Here is a 19,892-nt window from a genome sequence, read left to right as displayed (position 1 = left end):
GGCTGCTGGGCTGGGTCCTGCCCTTCCTCACTCACCTCCCCTCTCCCATCCGTCTCCTCCCTTCCCCCTCCTTGCTCTCCTCCACCACCCCTTCCTGGCCCTTCTTCCCTTCCTTCCTTTATATTTGTGTGGCTCAAAATAAGTAAAACATGAATAAACGAATGAGTACAAACAATGGAGACCCCCCTGGATTCTGCCTGCTCTGCACGGTGACGACAGAGACACTTCTACTGGCTTCCTGTCCGCCATCCAGAAGTTTCTATGCAAATATAGCAAAGAGACGTGCAGTTCAGACTTCTGCTTCTCTTCGGCATTTTGCTTTCTTCTTTAACAAAATATCCTTGAAATCTGTCTGCATCAGTTCGTGGAGCGCTTCTTCATTTTTACACAGCTGCATGGCAAGAGAAGGCACTTTGATTGGAAGAGCAGAAAGCACAACACAGATGTAAGTCAGATTACTTCTGCCTTATCTTTGATGGCGAAGCGAGTGCGTCTCGGTTCTTTATGAATAATAATCACAATGAAGGAGGGTGAGCGGGGCCCAAGGCGCTCAGCCCTGGGTGTCAAGGGCGTGGTTTCAGGCCATCCTCAACAGATGACGAAGCAGAAGACATCCAGCCTTTTTACGGATGGAAATACTGAGATTCCGGAAGACTGAGGGTGTCATTTCTTCCTGCTTTCAAGTCCGGGCTGTTCTGTCCCTTACGTCCCGTGCGATGCTGTCTGCGTCTCACCCGGACTTACACACCGTCCTGCCTCCCTCCACGGCCACTGTCCCCGCCTCTTCCCAAGCAGCCTTGCCCTGGGGGAGACCTCGGCCTACCGCGTGGACCTCTGAACCGCGGTCCTTCTCACCGTCTTGTCGAGGACAGGTGCCCTCCTGGCGGCCGTGTTTAGACTCGCCCAGGTTTCCTCATCACCGCAGAGCTCACCCCCGACTCACGGCGGCCACGCCCCCGACTCACGGCAGCCACGCCCCCGACTCACGGCGGCCACGCCCCCGACTCACGGCGGCCACGCCCCCTCCTGCCCCACCCTCAGACCCCTCGGTCTTTGCAGAAGCTGGAGCATCGTCTATGACACCCACGTCTGTCTGCAAAGTGTGTGTGAATTCTCCAGGAATCCACACGGCCTCCCCAGGAGCACTGAGCTTCTCCCATTTTTAGGGTGAGTTAGACTTTATCACTTTCTGCACACCCCTCTTACAGCTCTTTCCACAGTGTGTGGTGTGTTTTGGGGGGTATATGTGCCCCCTTACCATTAAAGGGTTAAATGTGAACAGATATGCGGCAGAATTCCCTAATTCTACTGTTTGTACGGAGCAGCTGAGTCAAAAATGTTACAGAAATGCACAGTTATGTGTATGGATGGTGCTTGTAGTAATTTATTTAACTTTTTTTATAATTTAAAAAACCAACCAAACAAGGGACTCCTCTCATGCTCCAGTGGTTAAGAATCTGCCTGTCGACGCAGGCGACACAGGTTTGACCCCCGGCCTGGGAAGAGCCCACAGGCTGAGGGGCAGCTGGGCCCACAGGCTGCAGCCACCGAGCCCGCCCTCTGGAGCCGGGGCTCCGTGACAGGAGACCCCGCTGCAGCGAGGGGCTGGCGCTGGGGATGAGGGAGTAGCCCCCACTCGCCACAGCTAGAGAAAGTGGCGCAGCAACAAAGACACATAACAGCCAAAAGTAAATAAAATGCTGAAAAAATTGGCATGTATTGGCTTTAAATGTGGGTTAAATACATTCCCTTCACTGGTACCTGTAGGAAACACAGGCTCAGAAACACTCCAGAAAACACATGGGCTCCAGGCAGCAGGGTTAGCATCTGCAGATTTATGGACATCAGCTTTGCAGGAGGGGTGGGGCCAAGCAAAGAAAAGATGGCATTAAGGAAGGCCCCAGGCAGTGTGGTGTTTCACGGAAAAGGCCTAAGGTGCTGCATAGGACTGAACGCCTCGAATCACATTTAACACAGTAACACACACTCCAGGAAACTCAGTGGAAAATAATGGCATAAAGTGAAAATTAAATATTCCTTCCACCTCTGACCCCCAGTAAATATATATACCTTTCTTACAAGAATGTTGGGACACAACATGTAAATATATACATGCTTCCACGGTGGCTCAGTGGTGAAGACTCCGTCTGCCAATTCACAGATGCAGGTTTGACCCCTGGGTTGGGAATATCCCCTGGAGAAGGAAATGGCAACCCACTCCAGTATTCTTGCCTGGAGAATCCCATGGACGGAGGAGCCTAGTGGGTTATAGTCTGCTGCTGCTGCTGCTAAGTCACTTCAGTCGTGTCTGACTCTGTGCGACCCCATAGACGGCAGCCCACCAGGCTCCCCCGTCCCTGGGATTCTCCAGGCAAGAACACTGGAGTGGGTTGCCATTTCCTTCTCCAATGCATGAAAGTGAAAAGTGAAAGAGAAGTCGCTCAGTCATGTCCGACCCTCAGCGACCCCATGGACTGCAGCCCACCAGGTTCCCCCGTCCATGGGATTCTCCAGGCAGGAGCACTGGGTGGGGTGCCCAGTGGGGTGCCGAGTGGGGTGCTGAGTGGGGCGCCACCGCCTTCTCCTGGGTGATAGTCTACGTAGTTGGCAAAGAGCTGGACGTGACTTAGCGATTAAACAACAACAGCGTGTATTTGGACGGCATCACCAGCTCAAGGGACATGAGTTTGAGCAAACTCTGGGAGATAGTGAAGGATGGGGAAGCCTGGCGTACTGTAGTCCATGGGGCTGCAAAGATTCGGCTTGACTTAGCAACTGAATGACGAGAACACTATATATTTGGAGTTACAGAGTATTTGGAAACACAAATTTCACCAACCTGTGCAGTGTTGCCTGCCCCGTAGCCCGGCCCGGTACACAGTGCCGCGGAGCCACAGGGGCGTCACTGGTTACATCACACAATAGCTCTCCTGCTGTGAGGCTTGACACACGCAAGCCCGTGTGTGTACAGAGGGGGCCACAGGTCCAGTGCTTGTTTTCACTTGACTTTGTACCTACATGATTTTCAGGATGATTTCAGGACGTTTCTTGGCAAGCCAGTTGATAAAGGGACGAAATCACTAGAAAGTGTTGTCCCCTCTAAACCCCACGGGTTTCGTGGGCCTGCCCCGCCTGCGGCAGGCGTGACAGCTGCTCTTCCGCCTTCTTGCAGACTCTGGGTAGGCTCCACCCTGACTCCCGGGCTCACACGCCAGCCAAGCGCTTGTCTATGGAGCGTCATCCCTGCAGTCTCTACTGGGTGAGTTTGCAAGTAGTAAAATTTGAGGAGAGAGTCAGAGTTATACCCTCTTTCCCACATGCAACAGCAACCATTCAGGAGCTCTTATCTAGATGTTTACTAGAGGCCAGTAGGCTTGGATTACCGTGATACTGAATGGTTTCCCTTGGAAACGAACAGAGATCGTTCTGTCGTTTTTGAGACTGCGTCCAAGTACTGCATTTCGGACTCTTTTGTTGACCATGATGGCTACTCCATTTCTTCTAAGGGATTCCTGCCCACAGTAGTAGATATAATGGTCATCTGAGTTAAATTCACCCATTCCAGTCCATTTTAGTTCGCTGATTCCTAGAATGTTAACATTCACTCTTGCCATCTCCTGTTTGACCACTTCCAATTTGCCTTGATTCATGGACCTGACATTCCAGGTTCCTGTGCAATATTGCTCTTTACAGCATCAGACCTTGCTTCTATCACCAGTCACATCCACAACTGGGTGTTGTTTTTGCTTTGGCTCCATCCCTTCATTCTTTCTGGAGTTAATTCTCCACTGATCTCTAGTAGCATATTGGGCACCTACTGACCTGGGGAGTTCCTCTTTTAGTATCCTATCATTTTGCCTTTTCATACTGTTCATGGGTTCTCAAGGCAAGAATACTGAAGTGGTTTGCCATTCCCTTCTCCAGTGGACCACATTCTATAAGCTGGTTTTAGAAAAGGCAGAGGAACCAGAGATCAAAATGCCAACATCTGCTGGATCATAGAAAAAACAAGAGAGTTCCAGAAAAACATCTATTTTTGCTATATTGACTATGCCAAAGCCTTTAACTGTGTGGATCACAATAAACTGTGGAAAATTCTGAAAGAGATGGGGATACCAGACCACCTGAACTGCCTCTTGAGAAACCTATATGCAGGTCAGGAAGCAACAGTTAGAACTGGACATGGAACAACAGACTGGTTCCAAATAGGAAAAGAAAAACAACAGACTGGTTCCAAATAGGATAATTTGGACAATTTTCCAAATTGCAAAAGATTCCAAATAGGAAAAGGCTGTATGTTGTCACCCTGCTTATTTAACTTATATGCAGAGTACATCATGAGAAATGCTGGGCTGGAGGAAGCACAAGCTAGAATCAAGATTGCCCGGAGAAATATCAATAGCCTCACATATGCAGATGACACCACCCTTACGGCAGAAAGTGAAGAGGGACTAAAGAGCCTCTTGATGAAAGTGAAAGACGAGAGTGAAAAAGTTACCTTAAAGCTCAACATTGAGAAAACTAAGATCATGGCATCCAGTCCCATCACTTCACGGCAAATAGGTGGGGAAACAGTGGAAACAGTGAGAGACTTTAGTTTTGGGGGCTCCAAAATCACTGCAGATGGTGACTGCAGCCATGAAATTAAAAGACACTTACTCCTTGGAAGGAAGTTATAACCAACCTAGATAGCATATTTAAAAGCAGAGACATTACTTTGCCAAGAAAGGTCCGTCTAGTCAAGGCTATGGTTTCTCCAGGAGTCATGTATGGATGTGAGAGTTGGACTATAAAGAAAGCTGAGCACCAAAGAACTGATGCTTTTGAACTGTGGTGTTGGAGAAGATTCTTGAGAGTCTCTTGGACTGCAAGGAGACCTAACCAGTCCATTCTAAAGGAGATCAGTCCTGGGTGTTCATTGGAAGGACTGATGTTGAAGCTGAAACTCCAGTACTTTCGCCACCTGATGCGGAGATGTGACTCATTTGAAAAGACCTTGATGCTGGGAAATATTGAGGGCAGGAGGAGAAGGGAACGACAGAGGATGAGATGGTCGGATGGCATCACTGACTCAATGGACACGGGTTTGGGTGAACTCCGGGAGTTGGTGATGGACAGGGAGGCCTGGCGTGCTGCGGTTCATGGGGTCGCAAAGAGTCGGACATGACTCAGTGACTGAACTGAACTGAACTGAGAGGTCAGTAAAATCCTGGCCTGAGGGCCAGAGCCACCTGCCCCCAACTTTGTGAATAAAGTTTTATTGGGACACGGCCCCGAGCTCTTGCTGACTCGTCATCCTGGCTCCTTTCTCACAACAGTGGTGAGATGACAGGACCTGCTAATACTAAGGTATTTACCACCTGGCCCTTTGTATTAAAAGTTGGCCCCCCCGATCTAAGCTGTCTGATGATTTATACCTTTTCCTCTTATAGACAGGCATGTGAAGATTTACCCTTTGTCCCAGAAACTCCTGTTATGACACACACATGCTCCCATTTTAAAATGCTAATCTGTTCACGTCAATCTACTGTTTTATTTCATCGCCCAGGAACTTAAGTGTGACACACTCAGAGCAAATATATATGGATTATCCCCCAAGGGCCACACACGGATCTTCGAAGGGTAAGAGAACAGGTAGCCGTATCCAGGAATCAGAGCGCAAGTGTGGGTGCCCCTGCCTTTGGCGCTGTGCCCCGAGGGCCTCCTGGATGTCACCGGAGCCCACGGGGGCGAGACGCGGTCAGGGCGGGTGTGAGTGTTGGTCGTGCTCCTGCCGTCACTGTGACTGTTCTCCCGTCGGCCTCGGGGCCTCCAAGCGTGCGTCACACCCACAAGAGTCCACCACCTTCAGGGCCCGTGACACTTGGCCAGAGGCCGGGCAGGCTAGAATTTTTAATCCTTTTTTGAGCACGTCCAACCACCTGCCTTGAAAATGCACAGGTCTCAGAATCAAACATCCTGCCTCCACCAAGATGCCCACGCAAAGCCACAGTTGAGTGTAAACATGGATTTCTCTTCAAAAACTAGCTTATTTATCTGTTTCTTTACTTATCTATTCTTGTCTAATCTCCATTGAGACTGGTCTTTCAATGCTCTGCAGTACACCACGCTGATAACCATCATTTAAATATTGAACACTTAACTCCATGCCAGAAACACCAATTCAGACCCATGTGAAATATTCCACTAAATATTCTTTAATTCATGACCAAAGCACAAGGAGATTAGACAACATAACCGCTCTGTGTGAAACAGCTACAGTTCAGAAACTTTAACTGACCTTAAAGTCAGCTGTTACTTTAATGCTCAATGTGTATAGCTTTTTTTTTTAAACTCCAGGCAAATGATGATTAAACATAATGCCTTTCCCAAACTAAACCAGCGAATGGTTTCTTTAGGGAAAGGGAGCGAGATATAGACGAGAAAATAATTACAGCAAGCATGACCTATTGTTCCAGTTCACAGAGCTCTGAAGACGGCAGCACCCACGAGGCTGGAGCGTCTGGAAGCCGGTCCCAGCCTCTCACTCCACGTCACAGTGAGGAGCTCTGTTATCAGACAGGCAAATGGGGAGCCAGCAGAAAGACAAATTGCCATCACACGCTGAGCCTTCAAAGCTGCCAGAGTTCTCGGAAACCACCAGCGCGCCAGAACCTTCCCATTTCCCCCAGCGAAGTCCCAGGTGGAAAATGGATCCTGAGTCTGGTTATAGAAAAGATACCACGAGCGTTTCTGAGGCCAGTTTCCTGCACACGCTCTGAGGCTGAGCTCTGCCCCGCGGGAGCTGACTGACGTGACGGGCGTGGGGACTCTGGGCGGCGAGAGTCCCCAGAAGCTGTGCTGCCTGACAGCCTCCCCCTGCCGTCTGCCAACCCACCCCGAGCTCCGAGCCATAATCAGTAAACCTTACTGACCAATGCAGATTTGGGGGCAATGATTCAAGATGACGCCTTTCCATCTGAGAGTCCACGTCCCCCACCCTGGGGGTCCCAGGGACCCCTCAAAGCACCCCAAGGGATGCAGGCATCTGCGTGGCTTCAGGAGCAAGAACAAGGCATGCACCCTCTCATTTCACTGCCAAGGGCTCTTTTTAGCACAAAGTGTCTGTTTGGAAAGGGTGTATGACAGGATTTCATCTGCCTCCCAGAAGCCTGGCAGCACCAGGAAGCTGAGATGGGGGTGGTGACTCAGTGGCAATTTGGGGCACAGGGAAAGGAGACGCTTGTCCTCAGCCCCTCAAGAGCGGACGACCGGTACCTGAACTCAGCGGCCGGGCAGGTGCTCTGTGGGTCTGACTCTCTCCCTCTGTCGATCGGGGTCCGGAGAGGACGCGATCTCACCAGTTCTCCTCTGGGTTCATTTTCTAGAGGGCAAGACAACAGCACAAGAGCAGCTGAGTGACAGGAGCCCTCTTCTCTGGGTTCACAAAGACACCTTTACAAGCAGCCAACTGCACGCGGGGGCCGCACAGGACTCTACGCAGAAATCCTGACACGAGGGGGATGGTGGACAAGCAGAAAGTGCTTCTAAATCTTGAATTAACTTATTCTGAAATCTAAGATGTTTAATATTTTTAAATACACATCTGGTTTTGAAGGTAAAACAAGTGCACTTTATATTTAAATTGACCAATTATCACCAACCTTGTAAGATTATCTTTTCTTATCATTTAGATGCAAATAAGAAACAAGTTAATAAGTGAAAAATATTTGAGATGTGTAAGTATTTGCTAGAAATAATGTCACTTCATTCATAACCAAATAGAGTCTGTTGATGACAAGGATGTTTCTGAGTGTCCAGTCAATTTTATTTTAAAAGAACAACAACAAAATACATTTTCTTATTTGATGTAAATTTAGAATTTATCTATCAACTTTCCATCAAGCTTTTCTGCAAGAGTGTCTCAGTGTGAGGGACAGTTTTAGTTGGAAAAGAAAATATCAAGGTGATTTCAAGATAATCCTTATTGTCAAGGAGAGAATGTATTTTGTTTAAGCAAAAAAGGCTGAACTGGAATAGCAGAAACTGGAGAGAACTAGGAGTCTCCTTGTCAACACTGTTGTTTCTGGAGCGAACCTCCAAGTTCAGCGATGCTCACTAAGCCCAGTCCGCGGCTCCCACAGCCCAGGTGTTAATGGTGGCAGCTGAGTGTGGAGTGTGTCGGGCGAGTGGAGAGACCCCCGGGCGCCTCCCACGGCATTACCATAAATCCTCTAGAACACACTGTCCTTGCTTCCTGGTCACACCTCAACACGGCGACACACTGAGGGGCTTGGCAAGTGGGGCTCGCAGTAAGACAGCACAGCTTCCCTCGGGACGCTCAGGCAGCCATGCAGCTTTCATTGTTTTCTCTAGTGAGAACTTACCCAAACACATAAAGAACAGAGCGGTTCAGAAACACACACATGGAGCTAGAAAGGTTTTAAAATTACCCTGAAAAACCAGGTTTGAAAATTAGCATGAGAATTGGTAAATTTTTGTGTGTATTAAAGTCTAGACTCATTAAATTTGGAGTTACCCTGTAATATTTTAATATATATTTTGCTTTTAATACAAATTGCAATTTGTGATTTTATTTATAGCTAATGACAGTGAAAAGTCTGAGGAAATCTGCTTTGTGGCCAATGCTCATCTGTCACGCACACACATACACGGGCCCACACATATACCTCCCCACATGCACATGTGTGCACACACATACACACCCACACACGTACACACACACACACACGAACACATGCCCACACATATACACGCCCCCACACACACATGCCCCTGCACACCCACACACAGGCCCACATGTACACACACACACCCACACACATGCCCACATATATACGCTTATACACACCCACACATGTGCACATATGCACATATGCACACACACATACACGCCCACACACACCCACACACAGGCCCACATGTACACATACACACACACACATGCCCACTTATACACACCCGCACACGTACACATACATGCACACCCACCCAGATACACACACACACATGCCCACATCCATACACACACACACACACACAGGCCCACATGTACACACACACCCCCATGCACACGTGCACACACACATACACACCCACACACCCCCCCATACATGTGCCCACATATATACACACCTATACACACCCACACATGTACACATACATGCCCACATGCACACACACATCCACACACACACACACACGCACACACCTATGCACACACACATGTGCACAGCCACACACATGTCCACACACATACACGCCCACATACATACACACCCCCCTGCACACACACCTGCACACATGCCCACACACGCTGGGAGTACAGAGGTTCCTTTTCAACTCCAGCGGCTCTTCCGTGTACAGGATGATTTATAAACCTAATGTTTAGTGACAGAGGCAGGTGCACCAGCCATGCTCCTGTCAGCTCACACCCACAGGTCATCTGGGCTCAAAGACTCAGAGTCTCCATCCGGGATGAGCACCCACGTCTTCCACACCCGCCGTCCTGCACTCTGGTCTCCAGAGCTCAGAGTGCAGAGCCCGCCTCCCACGCTGGAGGCTGAGCGCTCACGGCTGTTCTGGGTCCAGGCGCCGAGCCTGGGGAAGGCCAGTGCGTGCTCGATGCACACTTCCTGCCGGCCGGCCGTCACTTGTCTTTCTGAAATGCAAGCTTGCCTCCCGTTGCCGAACGCTCGGCGTCTGCACCAGCGCCAGACAGAAGCCTGGACATGGGCTGCGGGTGACGCAGAGAAGAGCAGCCCTGTGGCTCTGCCGGGCACAGGGGGCACAGTGTGGGTGAAGCAGAGAAGAGCGGCCCTGTGGCTCTGCCGGGCACAGGGGTCACAGTGGGCTCCTGTCCTGGAAGACCGTGTCCCAGCCCAGTGGGGAGGGGGCCTTGCTGAAGAGTTTACAGCAACTGCTCAAGGGAGGGGCTGCCGATAAGACCAGTGTGTGCCCGGGGTCTCCAGTCCTCCAATCTGGTCTCAGGAACTCTTCTTGAGCTTCTCTGGTTCTTTCAATGTAGCCTCAGGTGGGCTTTCTCTGGCATGAAGAATGCCGACATCTTAAAGAGCTTAAAGACGTTGTTATGTGCTTCCCCTGAGGCAAGGGGGGCACTGCTCGGAGGCTGCATTATTGTTTCTTGGCTGCCCCTTCCTTATATCTTCATCTTCCCCCTCCTCCCTTCCCTCCCCTGATTAGAAACTGCTCAAATCTGCCCTTTGGAGCTCAGTCAGTCAGTTCAGTCTCTCAGCCATGTCCCATGGACTGCAGCACGCCCGGCCTCCCTGTCCATCACCAACTCCTGGAGTCCACCCAAACTCATGTCCATTGAGTCGGTGATGCCATCCAACCATCTCATCCTCTGTCGTCCCCTTCTCCACCTGCCCAGGGTCTTTTGAAATCTTTCCCAGCATCAGGGTCTTTTGAAACGAATCAGCTCTTCCCATCAGGTGGCCAAAGTATTGGAGCTTCAACTTCAGCATCCGTCCTTTCAATGAACACCCAGGACTGATCTCCTTTAGGATGGACTAGTTGGATCTCCTTGCAGTCCAAGGGACTCTCAAGAGTCTTCTCCAACACCACACTTCAAAAGCATCAATTCTTCAGGGATAAACTTTCTTTATAGTCCAACTCTCACATCTATACATGACTACTGGAAAAACCATAGCTTTGACTAGATGGACCTTTGTCAGCAAAGTAATGTCTCTGCTTTTTAATATGCTGTCTAGGTTGGTCATAGCTTTTCTTCCAAGGAGCAAGAATCTTTTCATTTCATGGCTGAAGTCACCATCTGCAGTGATTTTGGAGCCCCCCAAAATCTGTTTCCACTGTTTCCCCATCTATTTGCCATGAAGTGATGGGACCGGATGCCATGAACTTCAACATTTGTTGAGTTTTAAGTCAGCTTTTTCACTCTCTTGTTTCACTTTCATCAAGAGGTTCTTTAGTTCCTCTTCTTTTTGTGCCATAAGGGAGGTGTAACCTGCATATCTGAGGATATTTCTCCCAACAATTTTGATTCCAGCTTGCGCTTCATCCAGCCTGGCATTTTGCATGATGTACTCTGCATATAAGTTAAATAAGCAGGGTGACAATATACAGCCTTGATGTACTCCTTTCCCAATTTGGAACCAGTCTGGTTTTCCATGTCCAGTTCTAACTATTGCTTCTTGACCTGCATACAGATTTCTCAGGAGGCAGGTCAGGTGGTCTGGTATTCCCATCTCTTGAAGAATTTTCCAGTTTGTTGTGATCCACACAGTCAAAGGCTTTGGCGTAATCAATAAAGCAGAAGTAGATGTTTTTCTGGAACTCTCTTGCTTTTTCGGTCATCCAACGGATGTTGGCAATTTGATCTCTGGTTCCTATGCCTTTTCTAAATCCAGCTTGAACATCTGGAAGTTCATGGTTCATGTACCACTGAAGCCTGGCTTGGAGAATTTTGAGCATTACTTTACTAGTGTGTGAGATGAGTGCAATCGTGCGGTAGTTTGAGCATTCTTTGGCATTGTCTTTCTTTGGGATTGGAACGAAGACTGACCTTTTCCAGTCCTGTGGCCACTGCTGAGTTTCCAAATTCACTGGTGTATTGAGTGCAGCACTTTCACAGCATCATCTTTCAGGATTTGAAATAGCTCAACTGGAATTCTATCACCTCCACTAGCTTTGTTGGTAGTGATGCTTCTTAAGGCCCACTTGACTTCGCATTCCAGGAGGTCTGGCTCTAGGTGAGTGATCACACCATCGTGGTTATCTGGGTCGTGAAGGTCATTTTTGTATTGTTCTCCTGTGGACCTCAGGAAAGGTCAGAGGCTGGAGGGGCACCGGGAGGATTCCTGCCTGGGGCTCCACAGGGTCCTGCCCTCTTCATCTCTTCCAGATCCTACTCAGGCGGTTCCATATAGACCTGACACTTCCGATGCTGAAACCGTAATACAACGTTAAAACAGAACTGCTCTTTCTATGGAATATTAGTAAACAGATGTGTTATCACTAGATTAGCCAGACCCATCTTAACCCACAGTGGTGTGAACATTCATGTACCTCCCTGAAGTTCACGTTCTCTGATAACAGAGCTGAACTAAAAATGTAGAATATTTCCTTTAGCTGCAGGTATCAGTATGCCTACAGTCTCCAGCCCCTTGCTGTCAGGCCCTGGGAATGAATTCCTGGCCAGAGAACTGTCTACGCAGGCCGTGTGCTCCTTCACCTGTGAGCACACTCAGGTCTCCTCTGTCTGTCTGCACTGCGGGTGCGCCTGTGCGGTTCTGAATGCCGCCCGAGGGCCACCAGGACTTCAGTGGCCCTGAAGGTGCCTTTCTGCCCCGAAGTGCTCCTGCGTGAGCATGACTCAGGTGATGGCAGACTCGGCCCGTCTGCCCCACTCTCTGCCCTGCAGGGACCACACGCTGAGCTGGGAACACCAGGTCCCTGCTCTAGGTGCCTTCCTGAGGATCCTAAGTGTCGCTCAGATGACACACGGGGAAACTTCCTGGCACCCTGAGTCACGGTTGTGGGGTTGTGCCAGTGGAAATGCTTCTTGCCTTTTTTTCTTTCTCTAAAATTTCTATATGAGATTGGGTAAAAAATGACGGGCATGTTTTGACAGAGCCTCTTCCCCAGACTTACCACACTGAGTCATAAGAGCCAGACAAGCCCTGCTCGGCTCAGTCAGATGCAAATGCTTCTCCAGGAGCCGACTCGGAGGCTCAGGAAGGAACCGAAGCCCCCACCAGACGCTGCTGCTCTCAGGACCCTCGCCTGGGCTGGCGGAGTGGGAGGGCTGCCCTCTACGCCCTCCGTGTGGCTTGGTGGGTGCATCGGGGATGGTGCATGGGGCTGACGGTCGGAAGAGAGCCGTGTCTCAGCCCCAGGTTGGGTGTGGCCCTGGTCACGGTGCCCTCGACACTCTGCTCACGCACCTCGTGTGTGAGTGTGTAACTGTCACACGCTGACAGTGTGTAACCATCAGGGGAAGCTGATCGACCAGACGATCGCTCAGCGGCCAGGCGGAGACGAGCCGTCACTTGGCAGCAGCAGCTCTTAAGAGAAGGCCTGTTTCCCCCCGTGCCAAGTTCAAGGAGTGTCTGTGGCCCTCCCTGGCTCACATTCTTCCTTCCAGAATATGTTCCTCAGGGGACAGCTCAGCTCCAGGTCGGCTGTGAACCTCCTGTCTAATTCTGCTTTTCAGAGAAGAGAATATGATCGCGTTCAGAAGACAGAGCTGCGGAGGTGGATGAGGAAGGGGAAACGCATGATCACGAGCGAAGATGTCTTAGGAAGAGATGGCAGGAAACCGGGGAAATGGTGCAGCCTTTCTCATCCTCCTTCCGCTCACGTTCAGAGGACACGCCCTCTCTCTGTGTGTCCTGAGTTGACTCTCCCAGCTATCTGCCTGATGACGTCCACGACGGAGAGGGTTGGGGTGTAACTTTGACTTGAGAAGGTCAACTCTCCCGCCCGTGCCTGGGCTTTCGGATCCCCCTGTTTCTCTCAGGTCTCCTGGGCCACGTCGCTTCTCAGAGCATGACCTTCATCTAGAGCTCTCAGCAATAGAGTTGATTCCAGCATGAGCACCAGCACCACAGAAGGATCCCAGCAAATGCAGCCTGCGGTTTGGAGCCTTTCAGACACAGACGTCACAAGCACAGTCGGGTCTGCCACTAGCTGTTCCCAGCCTTGCACCACCATCTAAAGCTAACGTCTCGTCGGTTCTCAAAATGCACATTGGAAAGGAAACTCGCTTCTCACGGTGCGGGCTTTTAGGGGAGCTATCGGGACTCCTACACAGAAGAGAGGGGCTGGAGGCTGGCCCTGCCTGCGGATCCTGGGGCCGGCAGCAGGCTCTGTACAGTAAGGAGCTGAGCAGTGTGAGGACAAGCCCAGCTCCTGGCAGCCAGAGAGGCCTGCAGAGAGCAGCCCACACGGCGTATGATCAAACAGGAGACACCGCCAAGGGCACACCGGCCAGACCACCGTCAGAGTCTAGGGTCGCCTGTGTGTCTCGACCAGCAGGGTCAGTGCGGGGCAGAGCCGCCTGATACAGAACCGCGCAGAGCAGCAGATACAGCTAATTCCATCCGCCCACAACCGTGCAGCTCAGAGACCTGGTGACACGCTGTCCATTTCCACGTGCCCATGCGTCACAGCCCAGGAAGCGTTTACACGAGCACAGACCCGATGGCCAACAAGGATTAGCTTTGGGAAAAGGAATGGGGAATTGAAGACTAAGACAGACTTTCACTTTTTAACTTAAATAATTCTAATTGCTCTAACTGATTCTAATTCTTTGCCAAGGCAAATCGATGTAACATTTTGTGTCACAGAAAGGAAAATATATGTGATTATTGTCTCATAGATCTATCACTATTTTCCAAAGTTACCGATCAATTGCTGCAAAAAATGATGAATAAATTCAGGTTAAAACATTTTGCTTCCAAGTCACATAATAATTAGAAGCAACTTGAACTCTCCCAAAAGCCAACAGTTCACTGCTTCACAGTATATTTATAAGCAGTTCTGGGGTCTGCTGTTTACACACCAATAAACAATGCTATAAGGAAATCATATGTAGGCCCAATTATATCATTCTAGCTCATAATCTAGCTTACAGATTAAGCAAAATAGTATAGAAACATGGAGGTAATTAAAAGAAAGGCCAATCTGGGCTGGGAGGAAAGGGCTGCTTTGACCCAGGACCCAGCCCCAGCAGCTGAGCCAGCAGTGTGTCCGGGACCAGGCCTAGGGGACTGTTCCCAGACTCCAGCTGCAGGAAAACTCTCTCAGAGAAATCTAAGAATGTGCTTCTGTTAACCTCATCAACAATCACAGCAAGCTATTGTCTTCAGGGTATGACAACTGCTCCTGTGGTGTTGTGGGTAAACCGTGGGGACCCCTGCTCGTGTGGTGAATGGGTGTAGCCTGGGGACCCCTGCTTGTGTGGTGATGTACATGTAGAGTGCGGACTCCTGCTCGTGTGGTGTGGTGGGTTTAGAGTCAGGACCCCTGCCCGTGTGGTGAGGTGGGTGTAGCCTGGGGACCACCCAACCGCAGAGCAGTTTTCTGGCTCTTTGGTTCATTTTACAGCATCATGTGTCTGGGGTGATTTACTGCACGAGGACTGACCCCACCTGTGCACACCCTGTGGGTGGCTACAGGACTGTACCCCAGGGTTGGGGACACCCACCCCCTAAGGCTTTCAGGATCAAGCCCTTTGCCTGCCAGTGAAACAAGAAGTCTGCCCTGAAATCAGAGCTTCCCATGAGGGGATGTCCACATAATCCCCAAGCAGGAGACCTAGAGACATCAGCCTGCCCTCCGTTCTCTCCTCAGAACCCCCTTGGTCCAGATGTCAGTGCCCCTTACCTGAGCTCACTTCACCTCCCAGCCTGCCCCTCGAATCCTGCTCCTCCTCCTCTGTTAATAATGATTCCTTTGCATCCTACCACTGCTCAGTAAATAACTCAATGATGTTAACAACCATCACTATCATTGTAACATCTGACACATGTTCAGTTCAGTTCAGTTCAGTCACTCCCGACTCTTTGCGACCCCATGAACCGCAGCACGCCAGGCCTCCCTGTCCATCACCAACTCCTGGAGTCTACCAAAACCCATGTCCGTTGAGTCAGTGATGCCATCCAACCATCTCATCCTCTGTTGTCCCCTTCTCCTCCTGCCCTCAATCTTTCCCAGGATCAGGGTCTTTTCAGATGAGTCAGTTCTTTGCATCAGGTGGCCAAATATTGGATTTTCAGCTTCAGCATCAGTCCTTCCAATGAACACCCAGGACTGATTTCCTTTAGGATGGACTGGTTGGATCTCCCCACAGTCCAAGGGACTCTCAAGAGTCTTCTCCAACACCACAGTTCAAAAGCATCAATTCTTCTGTGCTTAGCTTTCTTCACAGTCCAACTCTCACATCCATACATGACCACTGGAAAAACCATAGCCTTGACTAGAGGGACCTATGTTGACAAAGTAATGCCTCTGCTTTTTAATATGCTGTCTAGGTCTGACGCAGGTACCACAAGTCAAAGTTAAAAGTATTGCACATACAAACCCGTAAGTTATGGCCATTGTACAAGTGAGAAAAGTGAAGCTCAGAGAGCATTGCACCTGTTCTCGAGAGCTGGAAGCAGTTGCCCCAGAGGTGCCCACCTGGCTTCCAGGGCTTGTAAAGCTCACTTACAAATCATCACAGGTCTTAAGTCTCACTCCTGCTTGGTGTGACCTTTAGCTTAAGGCATTTTATTTCCCACTGTCCCTTGAGTACAGAGGTACTTTCTCACTTTGGTCCACATCATTCTCTCCCTCTATTTAAATACCAAAGACTCCTCAAGTCTCATGTCAAATCCACAGACCCCAAGGTCACTCGAGCCCTCAGAAGGAGGCCTTGTCTTCTGGAGGATGGACTTGGCCGCCCCCAGCCGGCTGTCAAGGGTCCCCGACCACGAGTGTGGATGGTGTCCACTTCTTGTCTGACACCACTGGCTGACTTTTCCTCATTTTCTGGCTTTGGCTGCTGCTGTTATGCTATAAAAGATGTTCTTTCCTGATGGCAGGGGTTGTATCTGTTCACCTTTGTCTCACCAGGTGTGAGAAGAGAGGGGATTGGCTAAATGAATGAACTTTAATAACAGTAGTAATAAGGAGGCTGGGTTCCTGGGCAGTATCAAAGATGGTTTCTATTCTGTGGGTTCCTCAGTATCACATGTTGTGGTTCCATCGCTCAGTTGTGTCCAACTCTCTGCAAAGCCCATGGCCTAAAGCACGCCAGGCTTCCCTGTCCTTCACCATCTCCCGGAGTTGACTCAACTTAATGTCCATGATGTGCTCCTAAGTACTTACTGGTCAACTGGGAAAGAGTGAGCCCTTGGTCTCAGTCTGTTTGAGATACTGTAACAAAAGACCACAGGCCTTTTGTGGCTTATAGACAACAGAAATTTACTTCTGGTGGCTCTGGAGGCTGAAGGGCTGACATCAGGTGCCAGCCTGGTTGAGTGAGGGCCCTCTTCTGACCTGCAGACGCTCCGTGTGTCCCTGTAGGGTGGAGAGCATGGGGGAACTCCCTGGGGTCTCTTCGTGAGGGCAGAAATCCCATGATACAGGCTCCAGCCCCAGGACCTCATCACCCCCACAAAGACCTCATCTTCAGACACTGTCACCTTGGTGTTAGGATTTCAGCGTGTGCATGTGCGGGATGCAGACACTGAGAACACAGCACCATCTTTCAAAACACAACCAACAGCCTCGTCACGAAAGGCAAGGATGGAGCGGACCCCTCTGAGTCAAGTCTGTCTCAGGAGCGAGTGTACGTGGCCGGGAGGTGACCTGATGGAGGTGTTTGGTCACCGAGTCCTTCTCACACCTGTTGTTCCTGAGATGCAGAGACTCTAGGGGCTGGATTGTGCTGTTGATCGCTCACCGGGCTCCGCAGAATCTGCAGGGGAGCCAGAACTGCAGCAGCAAGCCCTCCTCTTAGGATGAACACGAAGCACTGTCTGTCATGGGCTGTGATCACAGAGTGTGAACTTGAACGTGTCATTGGTTCAACTTGAACCAAACCCATGGAGAAGGGATAGGCCACCCACTCCAGTATTCCTGGGCTTCCCTGGTGGCTCAGATGGTAAAGAATCCACCTGCAGTGGGGGAGACCTCAGTTCGATCCCTGGGTTGGGAAGATCCCTTGGAGAAGGAAATGGCAACCCATTCCAGTATTCTGGCCTGGAGAATTCCATGGACAGAGGAGACTGGCAGGCAACAGTCCGTGGGGCCGCAAAGAGGCGGACATGACTGAGCGACTTTTGCTTCACCGTGGTCTAACCGGAAGCTAGTGCTTAGGGCCTGAGCACACCTGGAGAAGTGCTGAACCCTGGTGATGCTGCTGGCCCCCCAAACTGGCAGCTGCTCATCTGGGGTGCTGGGGAGGGTGCAGACTGAGGAATGAGATTTCTCTGCATCAGAACTTCCTCCACAGACGCCTTCCCCGGTGACAAGAGAAGACCTTTCCAGGGAAAGCTTTGGCAAGCTAATTATGTCATTTGCTCCTCAAGACAATGCTGAGAATAGGGTAAAGAAGATATTATTATTATTATTAGTTCTATTTTCAGAGAGAAGCGCATTTTCAGAATGGTAATATGCCCAAGACCCCAGACTGGTAAAGAATCCGCCTGCAATGCAGGAGACCGCAGTTCGATCCCTGGGTCAGGAAGATCTGCTGGAGAAGGGATAGGCTACCCACCCCAGTATTCTTGGGATTCCCTGGTGGCTCAGCTGGTAAAGGATCCACCTGCAGTGCAGGAGACCTGGGTTCGATCCCTGGGTCAGGAAGAACCCCTGGAGAAGGGAAGGCTACCCACTCCAGTATTCTGGCCTGGAGAATTCCATGGACTGTGTAGTCTATGGGGTCGCAAAGAGTTGGACACGGCTGAGCGACTTTCACTTTCACTTTTCAGATGGACATCTACAGATCCCCAGACTTTCAGCTTTCCCTGAGACTGTGAGGGGACTCCCTTCAGGAGGGGCTACTTACTGATCCCTGGATCTGACTCCAGTGAACCTCGAGAACTGCGACCAAGAAGAGGAATCGGGGGTGTTGTGTGCAAGGTGGAGAAGACGCACCTGGACTCACCTGCCTGTGGGATGGCATTTCAAGAGCTTAGGAAAAGCCTTCATTCCAGATGGCTAAACCAGTGCCCACACCAACTCCAAGCCCACACACTGGAAATCCCTTCCCTTGACCATTGATTTTAAGAATTTGTCTTTATAAAGTGCAAATAGTCATGCAATGGGTAGTACTTAAAGTCACCACTGATTCAAAAAATATTTGTTCTTCACACAGCAGGGAGGATAGTAGGGCTGGTGGGGGTCAGCTGTCTTTCTTCTCTCTCTGAGTCTGTCTCTCCTCTTACACACACACACACACACACTCACTCACTCACACCAGATTTCAACCTCTCTCTTTCCACCATGGAGACCCCCGAGCTCAGTGACGATGGGGATTTGGACGCAGGATTTAGGGAGAGCTGGGGCTGAGCCCAGGGTGGCTGCCCAGACTTATCAAAGCCCAGCAATGCTGTGTTCAGTGCTCTGCGCTGCCCAAGAGGCGGGCCCGCTCAGCACGTGGCTTTGGTCTGTGTGGACAGTTCCTCGAGTCAGGGGCTGGGGGTGCATGGTGGGTGGCTGGGGACTCCCTGGCTGTGGCGAAGCACCGAGGAGGAGCACCCAGGGCCAGCTCCACCTGAGGTGCAGGAGTGGGACCCAGGAGATAGGCGACCGGGAGCCGCGAGACAGTCACAGGCAGATCGTCATGCTCCAACCAGAAAGGCCAAGATGAGGCATGCACGGCCACCCAGAGGAGCGGGGCTCTTGGAGAGAGAGTGGCTGAGCTGTGTGGCTCCCACAATCCCGAGATAAGGAGGAGAGGGTATTTTCGGGGGAGGAAGCCCTGGGGACCCAGGCAGGGGTGATGAGAGAGGACGGTGTGCCAGGAGAGCGGTCCTGAGGCCGCCACGGCTCATTCGGGGCGATGGGCAGGCTCGCGCCTTGGTCGGGCAGTGGGAAGCAGCGCAGGGCAGGGGAAACCCCAGGGAGGGCTGAAGCGGGAGCCATGGAAAGGCCGCTCCGGGCCACGCAGGGGGCCAAGGGTCCCGTGGGAGGGAGTCCGAGGCCAGGCGTCCAGCCCCAGGCCTCGGAGAGCCCCTGGGGCGGTGTCCTTCCCACTCCCCGCACCAGGCGGATCTCCTGTGCTGCAGCCTTGCTTTATTTTCATGGCTCTGGAACCATACACAGGAAAATCCCCTCGAGTTCACAAAGCTGGAAAGTGAGGAATGTCTTGGACTTTTGAAATCACACCGTACTTCGTGTCTTATGAGGTTATGACTAGT

At 50.7% G+C, this 19,892-nt stretch overlaps 1 protein-coding gene across 21 annotated transcripts in view; it reads right to left on the bottom strand.

Annotated features, from left to right (window-relative positions):
* The window catches only part of MYT1L (myelin transcription factor 1 like), a 393,751-nt gene that overhangs the window by 241,882 nt on the left and 131,977 nt on the right, over positions 1–19,892 (bottom strand). For 19 of the 21 annotated variants that reach the window (XR_015168803.1, XR_015168802.1, XM_086414068.1 and 16 more), the window contains exon 3: positions 7,258–7,363. The exons of the other annotated variants lie outside the window; for them this stretch is intronic. The gene's annotated coding sequence lies outside the window, so the exon portion shown is untranslated. The remainder of the gene's footprint in view (positions 1–7,257; positions 7,364–19,892) is intronic. 21 annotated transcript variants of the gene reach the window in all.

Source organism: Bos grunniens, chromosome 8, assembly GCF_055505025.1.
Source record: "Bos grunniens cultivar Pamir isolate PY7600 chromosome 8, Bosgru_T2T1.0, whole genome shotgun sequence".
In the NCBI taxonomy this organism is placed as follows: Eukaryota; Metazoa; Chordata; class Mammalia; order Artiodactyla; family Bovidae; genus Bos; species Bos grunniens.
This window is presented reverse-complemented; position numbering and strand designations above follow the sequence as displayed.